This window comes from Rissa tridactyla, chromosome 9 (genome assembly GCF_028500815.1).
Source record: "Rissa tridactyla isolate bRisTri1 chromosome 9, bRisTri1.patW.cur.20221130, whole genome shotgun sequence".
In the NCBI taxonomy this organism is placed as follows: domain Eukaryota; kingdom Metazoa; phylum Chordata; class Aves; order Charadriiformes; family Laridae; genus Rissa; species Rissa tridactyla.
The window spans coordinates 7,328,589-7,339,457 of record NC_071474.1 but is presented as its reverse complement, the minus strand read 5'-3'; positions in this window follow the sequence as shown (position 1 = coordinate 7,339,457).

Here is a 10,869-nt window from a genome sequence, read left to right as displayed (position 1 = left end):
CAGCAACCCCCCCCCCCCCCCCCCGCCTCCAGCCTCCCCCACCGTCGGGATGAACACCCATCTCCCTTAGAGGCCTGGGGGGGGGGATCGATTTTTGGCATGCGTGGGTACCAGGGTGCCTGCTCTCCGGCCACTCTGATGGGAAAGCTCCGGGTGCAAGGCTGTGCCAGCCAGAGTGTCAGACACACAATTAATTACTGCAGCCCCAGAGCCACAAACGTGCTAAAAATACTGTCGCCGAAGCGTGCGCATAATAGCAGCCCTTTGCAAAGTGTTTCTTTCTCCCCTTTCTTTTTTTTTTCTTCTTTTTTTTTTTTTCCCCTAATGCAAGAGACAACAATTGCGGAGAGCACACAGCGGCTCTCCGCTGCTTGATTAAGTCAGCGGCGAAGACAAAATGTGCCTGTTCAGCTCAGGCTTAAGGAGGGATTTGAGTGTGCGTTAGGTACAAATTAGAAAATGGATGTGATTTAATCACAACAAATCTAAACAGCCCTGCTACGGAAACCCTGCCATCAAAGAGGTCTTTTTCTTAAATGTGGATGCTCGGGGTGTATGGTCCTGACAAAGGAGCGACGTGTTTGGGGATGAATTCTTAAAGCAAGAACAGAGAGATGGCTGGGGAAAGCCTGATGTATCCCAGATAAGTTATCAGCTATGGACGGAATGGCTTCCTTCCGTAATAATTATTTGCAAATCAGTTCACAGTTCTGGATGCTGTGGTGTCTGGACACTACGGTGCAGACAGAGCTGCTTCTCTCAGGCCTGGGACGCTGCACAGACGGGAAACCAGGCACAAACCCTGCCTGAGAGGAGGTAAACTGCTTGTTCGGAGAAGCCCAAGTGAATGCAGCAGACAAAGAGGAGGTGGGGGGGGGGGAGAGAAGTGATTGCAAGCCCAGGCCTTCCTGCAGGTGTGCGCAGTGGGTCGGGCTGGTGTCCCAGGCTGTAAAACGCTGTACGCTGGAGCGTTACTAATCTGAGCGCTTGGGGACTGTGGCACCACGGTTTGGCGGGGGGGGGGCAAAGGGGGGGTATCGCCACCTCAAACGCATCGCTTTTGGCTGGGCTGTGGAAGTGCCTCCCTGAGAAGACAAAGCGCAAGACAGAAGAAATGCTAATGCACGGGGGGCCGGGAGGGCCTCGGTAACAGCGGCAGAGCGTTGGGGCGGCAGCGAACGGGTGCTGAGCCGGGTTCCGGTTGGGACCGGGGAGCCCCGGAGCAGGGAGGCTCCCAGCGAGCACAGCCGCGCTTGCGGGAACTCTCAGAAGTCTCCACCGGCCACTTCCCTCAGCTCTTATCAGCGCGCCGTTCATCTTTGGCACCGCAACTGGAGTTGGCACCTTCAGTTCCAAGTGCAAGGTGCACGGCTTTGACGTTGCCACTTCCTCCATAAACCCCCAGCGAGGGGCAGGTGTGACGGCACCCCTCTGCGGGCACCCTTCCTTCCGCGTGAGCTTCGCTCCGGGGGTGAGAACAACACCCAGCTCAAACCCAGGGCATTGCTGTAGATGCGGCAGACGGATAACTGTGGATCGTGGGAGAAGAGAAGGGCTTGATGGAGAATGGGCTATTGGCCTTTCAGATAGGCTCTGAGAGCAGTGCTGCAAATTTGCCCTTGGTGTGTAAAGTACAGCCAGGTGAAAATTAAGTCCAGAATATTCAGATTCTCCTTTGCTTTGCTTGTCCTGGGAATCCCCAATTTAGTGCCTGTGACCAGCGTCACCGACTTGTGCTGAAGACGAATTTGTCCCCCCTCCCTGCTCAGCGACCTGCCAGGTCCACAAAACAAACAAAGCCAAGAGTGCCGGTACACTTTGTCCTTCCAGAAATGATTAAGACAACACAACTGAGCAGGCAGTTAAAGGAGGAGCTTGGCCACGGGAGGAGAGGGATGGTAGGGCAAGATCCACCATCAGCAGGCAGGTGGCTGTCCTGAGGAGCAGGAGGGTCCGGATGACCCAGGGAATGTCGATGGGTTGGGGCATGCGGCAGAGATCACTCCACAGCTCACTGAAGCTGATGGAAGTCATCTTTAAGGGTTTGTGGGCATCACCAGGTTGAGATGCAGGGGCAATGGAGAGTATGAGACACACGAGCTTTTCTTTTGCCATTTTCATCCATACACAAGAGTCACCTAAACCTATTATTTTGAAGGCATTTTCCACACTGCAGCTATCTTCCTTGACCTCTAAAAGATCTGGCTGATCCTGATCTCAAGATGAAAGATTGCCACCTCACGGGCCGTGAACACCCGTCCGTGAGATTAGGCTCTGAATTATTAATACAATCAATGACTACCTCTTTTCATCCTAGAAGAGGCACAAAGGAAAGCTATGGGGGCCCTGAAAGGGAGGGAGGATTCTCAAGCAAGGGGGGAGAAATCACCAGTGGAAACTGGTTTTCTTTGGGTGGAAATACCTCCTGTGTCTGGGTTTTTTTGGAGGCAGGAACAACGGCACCATTCAGGAGGTGACGACCCAGCTACGTTTGTAGGGCTGATGGTTGCACTGAGAAAACCCCTGTGGGGACCGTGTGTCTGGGGAAGGACATCCTTCCTTCCAGGCCCTTTCCTGTATTCGGTGCATCATGGGCTAAACAAAAATGGCGTCCCCAGGAGCTTAAACTGCAGAGCTGAAGCATGTGTCACCATGGAGGAGAGGAAGGGCTGGGGAGCAAAGACATGTTTATCCTTCCAGTGCCACAAAGCTACCTCTATGCTACGTTATCCAGGCAAGGAGGTGAGACCTGACCCCCAGGCAGGTAACGGAGCCTGTGTTTTGTGGGGTGCATTTGGCTCTCTATGGGGTTTCTTCACCATAGGGAGGACATGGATGTCTCCAGACTGGAGTCCAGCAGTGAACCAGTGTAAGATGGACTGCAAGGCTGCGCGTTTGCTGCCTGGAGGGAGGCAGCCTTTCCTTTCCCCTTTCCTCTGTGAACGCTGCGGTGCGTAGGTACTGTCAACACGCGCTGTTGGGTCTCTCTTCTAATCTCGACACTTTTCCTTGGCTTGGGCCTGACCTACCTACTTCAGCCATTTCAATGAAATTGTTTCTGCTCCTTGCCCTGTTGCATTCGGGAGGAAGCTACCATGGACCCATCCTGATCCCGGACCAGGGAAAAGGCGCAGCTCCCCAGTTCTGAGCTCCATGGAGAAAATGAAGCCAACTGGAACCCAAAAATAAAAGCTATCTTCACTCCATTTTTCAAGAGGTTAAAAAAAAAAAGCTATTGTGTTCATAGAGCTATTCTTTCCGGGTAGATAATGCAAAGCATTGCTTCAGAGCTGGCCAAAATGTCTGAGAAACATTTTTTTCCTCATTTTCATTACAATTGATATCAGCATTGCAAATAAGATAAGACAAGAAGTGTACAGTTACAATTATGTAGCGCTTTGTGATCACAAACAGATTCTGTAATCCCTACTCAGGGGGGTTTTAGAGCTGAATTTAGCTTATTGCGGAGCATAAAGTTGAGCTCAGCCAAGACTGCTCTCCCACTCCGTAGGATTCTCATCTGCACTCTGGTCACACGAGGGACCTGTGGCAAGCCAGCAAAAATCTCACAGGCGCATCAACTACCCTGGCCGGGGACCAAGCCTCCTTTTTTCCTCTGCAGCCATTTATTAATATTCTTCTACCTATTAAGTGTAAACCAACGTTTGCTTTAAGCATCAAAACCCAATACCCGTTCAACTGCAGCCTGAGCAGTAAATGGGGCTACTGAGAAACACCAGAAGTCCTTTCTGTTGCCAGGTATTGCTAGAGAAAATATTTAAGCCTTGGTTCAACAGAGAATTTGTAATTTTGCCGTGCCGGGATCTCACCGCTGCTGAAATGCTGCACGTGGGCACATCACTTGTCTGACAGAGTCCCTGGTGAAACGTGGGAAGATGGGGCAAAGATACCGCGGAAAAAGGCTGTTGAGTGTCACATCTCTGGGAAAGAGCCCATCAGCAGCTGGAGCCAAGGAGTCCTCCTCACCATGGCTACGAGTGAGCATTTATGGGCTCTGACCTGGTCAGAGGTGTCCTCTCCTGAGGGCCATGTCCATGGCCCATGGGCAAAGGCAGGATCCTGAGCAGGTGGAAATATTCCCTCTCCCTCGCCTGTGCTTCTAAACCATCTGACCTCAAGGTATTTGCAGCAGGCATGGGGGTAATCCTTTGGGTTCGGCGCAGCCACCCCATGTTTAAATTTAGGCACGAGTTGAAATACCTGGCTGAGCTCTACGTTTATAGTAGAGCAGCCCCTGTCAGTCAGATGGACTCAGTGGAGCGATGCAATCCACAGCAAACATTAAACTCAGCTCCAGGCTTCGCACGGATAAAGCTGTAGAGACAGAGAGATGGACAGGAGTCAAGTGCATCTGGACTTCTGGGGAGCAATCCCAGCTGCTCCTGGCTTCTGCTGTCATTCCTTGACTTTACGTCACAAGATGGAAAGAGCAAAAGACATAAGGTCAGTGGCAAGAGGATGACCCCTCCTCAAAAATAGTCCCTCACTGTGATACAGAGCTCTACCTCCATTTCCAGGCAGCTGTTAGATTAGAGAAACATTTTTATATCATTATATCTCCTACAGCAATCTGCAAAGAGCAGCTTGGGGAGGCATTTGGGGTTTTATGTGAATTTAGGTTGCAGTTTGCAAAAGTGCATCATTCCTACAATGCTGCTTAGGTTTCCCGCAGAGACTGGTGCATTAGAGGCAAGTCTGGCTAGAAGGTCCGTAAAATGTCACCTGCCAAGCAGTCTGGAGAACCTAAGCCTCCCTAGATAATTCAGTCCCATTAGGTGCCTCATGCAGGACACCAGCCTGTATAGCCTTCAGTTCAGAAGGCTACAGCTGAAGAGAGAGTTGGGGAAAAATTAAATTCCATTGGAAAATTCAGGTGTTTTTCTGGCGAGATGGTGTTAACTTCAGTCTCAAATCACTTCCAGAGTTGATGGCTTAAATCTAAAAATAAGGAGTAATGGAGGTGGGAGCTCCAAAAAGCCAAGGAGCTGCGTGAAGGAGTTCAATGCCAGCAAAATGGCACGAGGAGGCATTAAATGATTAATACCGTTGGGTGAAGGCATCTAAGACCCTTCTCCTCCAAAGCAGCTTTTTTCTGTCTGTGTGCAGCTTGACCCAACAGAAAGGATAACTGTCGTGGTTTTGGCCAAATGGGCCAGTGGCTGGCGACAGATGCTCCCCCCCAACCTCTTGCACACGGAGAGGAGGAGGAGAGATGAAGAGATTTGCGAGTTTAGAAGAAACTAAACTACTTTAATGAAATATTAATAATAAAATAAAAAGGAAAATAATTAAATAGATACAATATATACAAAACTGTATTAAGCTCCCAGGATGACGTCACCCGCAGGCACTGGGGAAGTCCCAGACTGGACTCAGCAACAGGCGGGAACTGGATTCCAGAGCTGGAATCAGGAACACACGGATCAGGATATAAGGCAGATGAACAGACAGGGTCCTCCTCGGACGTCAGCCATTGAAGGAAGAGGGTTGACCCTTTGATCCCTCAGCTTTTATACTGAGCATGGGGCAGATGGGATGGAATACCCTGGTGGCCAATTGTGGGTCACCTGTCCTTGTCCGCTCCTCCCCGCAGGTGGGACCCCTCTATGCTTTCTGCTTCCGACCCTCTAACGGGGCAAATAACGAAATTAGCTGACCTTGGTTGTTATAGCAATAAGCATAAGCAAGAGCCTCTCTGCGTGCCATTCCTCAGCACTAATTGTAAACATTGGTCTTATCACTCTGAGAACGAACCGTTTTCGGCACAATACGCTGTTAATTTCAGAGAGTTAGAAGAGGCCTAGCTAAGAAGTAAAATTACTGAACAGAAAGTTGGTTCTGTTTTACCTCAAACCAGGACGATAGCCCAGAATTCCCATCCCCACCAGCCCACCTTGCAGGGCTGTGATGTCCCCCCTCCCTGGGACCAGCCGCCCTCCCCTCGCTGTTGCCGGTGGCTCGCTATCGTTCCCTGCTCCGCTCCAGCGCCTCCTCACCGAGGGAATACAAATTGGTCGGCTCTGAAGCATATGGAGGAGAAGAATGCTCAGCTGTGAATTTCGGGGATGGGTATTATACAAACCCAGCCACCAGCACATCACCTTTTCAAAGGCTTCAAATCCGCTACAAATTGCTTCTGAATGACAATGGGAATTTCTCGCCCTTCACAAAGCCCCCCATATTAGCATCTTTATTGGAATAAACTAGCTAATTTCTCCAGTTGGAGGGCTGGTCTGGAGAATCCTTAATGCCAATTAGATGGAAATTTATCAGCACCCTGACACTTGTGGGGTGGCAGGGAAGGCTGCTGCCTGGTCCGGCGAGTGGCTCGCCACCTGCCCAAGTCCGGACCAGAGACAAAGAGATGGGGAACACTCAGTCCCCAGGGCCAGCAGCAAAGCAGGACATCACAGGGACCAAGGGGTCCTCTATTTTAATCCTCAATATGTTCTTTGTGGCATTTGGTAATTCCCAGGCGCAGGGCGGGGAGGCTGAACCTGTGCGTGCAGGAATAATGATAAATCTGTGCCCTTCGCTATCCTTCAGGTCCCCCTATGAAAAATATACCTCCAGCTAAGCCAGGCTGACTGAATTCAGCTGGACTGAAACATGCATGGAATAGAAGGAGATATATTCTGTCTGTCTATCCATCCTGAATAACGGTACGGCAGTTTGTCGTTGGGTTCAGCATTTATCTTGTAAAATGGCTGTAAAGAAAAAGGAAAAAAAAAAAAGGAAAAAAAAAGGACAGAAGAGCAAAGCCCAACTTCATAAATATAAATATCCCCAAATCTAAAACCTCATGATGTTGCAGGTAAGCAGAGTTCATTCCTCACTATGGGTGGAAAACGTGGGGAGGCTTCTCTTCGCTGTGTGCTCCCTGGAGCAGCATTTGTCAGGGCGTTCACAATGCAGCACTGGCCTGGCCCATAGCTGGGACGGCTCAGGACTGTCCCAGCGCTGTGCCCACAGATAACCCCGAGCTAGAGCCCGGGTACCAGCCGTGCTGTAGTTAACTGCAGGGTTACCAGAGGGAGCAAGGAGAATGGGCGACATGCCTTTTTGCCCATGGCAGGTATCATTCATCTCTGATCTGTTTGGCCAGAAGTGGCTCAGATCAGTTGGATTCAGTGTCTCTGACTCTCAGCAGGACAATATTTCCCCTTCGTTTTTGTGTTAAACTCTCGGATTTAATCCATGGGGCACAGTTGTCCAGGAGCACTGAAGAATCCATGGTGTCATTTGCGGGGCGGGGGGCGACAGGTCCTTTTGGATTTTATTCTCTTACGAGGCCAGACTCGGTGGAGGAATTCTGAAAATGTCTCATCTCCGTGCTGAGCAAACACAGCCCGAAGGCAGAGCGGGGCTAGTTTTGACACCGCCTGTCTCATCGTCAGAACCGGGGAAGGCTCCCCCGGATGTGGGACATCAGAGGCAAAGCTGGCGACTTCGGAGTCGTTATCAACGCTGTGTGCTGTGTACCAGGCAAAGCAGCAAGCCCATGTCAGGCTGCTGTCTCCGTGCTTCCCCGATGGATAAATATTGGCTCAGCCTCTCCCCGTGGTGTTGCCTGAGAGCAGTCCTTGCCCTTCGCACAGAGCACCAACCTCCCAGTGTGGCAAGCCCCTTCCCGATCTCCCTCCCACCTCCTCCGAGGGTTAATGGAAAGAGGAGATGGGCTGCCGAAATGCCGGTAAACAAGGCTCAGCTGCTGGGTTAGGCGGGGGGAGAGGGTCAAAGGACAAAAATGAGGACAAGTCTGTACGCAGCCCCGGCGGCTGCTGCTGCCACCTGCCCCAGCCCCAGGATGGAAATTGCTGCTCGACTCTGCCTTCTTCCCATTGAAGTTGTCACCCTTCTTCTAGATCGTGTTTTTTTGGGCTAAAAAATAATTCATTGTATTTGTTAGAGGGTTTCTTCTCCCCTAGACAAGCGGCTCGTGAAGGTCCCATGGAGGCAAGTTGTCTCGATCTGGGTTTTTTTCTGAGGTGGAGGCACAAGGGTTCCTGCTGAGGAGGGGGTTTGACCCAACACGTGCAGAGCAGCGGGCATTTGCTGTCCGTCTCCCAAACCACTGGGCCACCTCCCTCCACAAATTATATTTGAGAATTCCTTCCCTAACCACTGATAGGCGGCCACTGCTGGGGTGGGATGCAAGAGAAAAGGCTACAGGCTTCCCTATCCCTTGCAAGTGCTCCTGTCCCAAGTACCAACCATCTTTCAGCAGTGCTCTGGCGATGGGATTAAGGTGCATTAGGAGTTTTTGTTCTGGTCTCTCCCAGGGAGGATCAAATGCAGTGAAATATCTCATTTTGCTGGTGGCTTTTTGAAAAATGTGTGGTATGTGTTAATGTCAGAAAGGCAAGGTCAAAGGAACAGGACCACAGGACACAGGGCTGGAAAAACCCTTTTAGGGCCCGGAGATCGGTCCATGTTATTGTAGCCCTGTTCGCACTGTTTTAAAAGAAGTGCAGTTGTTTACCCTCAGCACATGTGCTGCAAGGCTGTTGGTGGATCACAACTGTTTTCTGGGAAGAAATGCGAAAGAAAAGCTGCGGCTCATGTGTTACTTGTCCTTCAACAAAAGACCAAACCCTGCACCAACTCAGCGCGAGCTCTGTCTCCTCCACCCGTGGGCGTTGTCCTTCCCGGGGAGGTTTCCACTTTACCCAAGGAACACAGGTTGTTGCTGATATTTATGCCAGAGTTTTAGGTTTCCCATTTAGGCTGGAGGAACGTGACCTTGAGTTTGAGCAGCGTTTCCGCAAAAATCAGCACTGAATGGAGACGAACTCCAGTTTGTAGGAGTCAACTATGGGATGGTTTAGGAAGGATGTTGAGAGTATCGCATCCAGCTGAAAGAAGCATCGGCGCAGGCGAATCTCAACACCAAAAGCCCTTTAGCCAGCATGAATAAACAAAGTGCCTTGCTGCTGGCATCAGATGCAATTGTTAACTAAGCCCTTTGATGGACAAAGGGTCCCATGTGACATCCCTACCAACTACCTCCTCCACGCTTGGGTTCCCCATCCATCTGTGACATGTTTCTCTTATGGGGCCAACGCCCCCAGCCTGACCCACTCAATCTCAGAGTCATCTAGGCCTGAAACTGTTCCTCATGTGGAGGCAGAAGTGGTTTTAGGTCAACTGCTCAGGGATAATTTATGCTATGGTGCTTCTAGTTTGGTACGTATAGTATGGAGAGTTCTGGAGAAGTCTCCCTGTAATGGTGGCTCACATATTGCTACTCTTGGCTTTTACGCCCTCAAATTGCTCCGTTTTCATGGATCGCAGTAGTGCTGGGGTGGATTGGTGTGCAAAGAGGGTTGCACCTTCCTCCAAGCAGATGTGACATGTAGCGGCAACTAGAGGTAAGCACCGAGTGGATGTGGGTCATGCACCTGCCGTATGGCTTGAAGCAAGTCCCACACCGAGTGGTGCAAATGGGAGAGTTATAAACCCTTTCAGGAAACAGACTTACAAGGACTGGAGCTGTTTTACGAGCGGTGAAGTGAAATTAGTGGTAGCAATGGCAGAAACACTGTTTTTGTGGTGAAGAAAACATTGTGTGGACAAAGCCAATACAGCTTGACCAGCTTCCTGCAAGACTCTTCTGAGCAGTTTGTTTCACTTTGGCTCCTGGCTCCATCTTCCAGACGTATTCTGTTTGCTAGCGATTTTAGCTGAGTTTTTAAAAGCCAGGCCTCCAAACCCAACAGTGTTGCTGAATCAGAGGTACATTTGCCAGAATTGCCTGGACTCAAACCTGACTGTGAGCTCTCTCCAGACTCTCCTGGACCAGAGGATGATGTCCCATCCGAGTCAGCAACCATGGATGGAATGGATGAGGTGCTATGGTGGTATTGGCTGGTGTCTTGGCTGCCGGGCTGGGGTGGGAAGGCACAGGTTATGTTTTATGAGGGATGAGTCTTCTCTCCCCTCGACATGAGCGTTGTTGGTTCCAGCTCTGCCGTGCTGAAAGTTTTAAAGGTCTGATTGCACGCTGGATACCTGACAGGCATCCCTGGCCTTGGATACTGGGCAGACCCTTCTGCAGCACTTCTTGTAACGGTGAAGCACTTTCTATGTCTTTTATGTTCTTCGTGCCCACGGAGCCTCAGCTACACTAATTTTAATCTACTGTGGGATTAAAATGAACCGGGGTGGACAGTCCTTGGGGAGACATAACCTAGAATTGGGGCAAATAAAGAAGGTGGTGTTATTGTCAGGGTGGAGTACAGTCACCCCAAAACCCCGAAGGCAGATGGGGCAGGGAAGGGAAAGTCCTCACACCAGCATTTATCAGGATGCTGTGATTAGCAGCCACGGCTCTGCTCGTTGAAGACTTCCATTTACAAAGTTGATAATGCACCGGCAGGAGGGAGCAGGGAACCAAAAGCTGAATTTTTCAGCTGTTAATTATCAAGGTCACGTTGCATTTACATTGGGTTTTCCTGCTGTTCTGCTTTAATTTCATTACAGATGTGTTTGTTAGGATATAGCTGGTCTGAGCACAGATGAGCACTGAGAGAATTCCCCCTGCAGAACACGATCTTTTTCCAAACAGGCAGTTCATGCATTGCTTGTTCGTAGCAGCGTATTTCTGGAAGACAAGTAATTTTCTTCCCTTTAAAAGGACTTGGGGGAAAAAAGGACCATCATTTCCAGGCAGAAATTTTTCTGAGGAGGATATATTTGTGCCTGGCTGAGGAAAGACACGAAAAGGTCAAAGAAAATTAAAATCACATGCTCAGAACATTTTAGGGCAGGTGTTTTTCCTAAGCCAGAATTCAGCTTTTGGAGGGTGTATCCCAGGATTTATGCTCCTCTTAACATTTCACCTGTTGC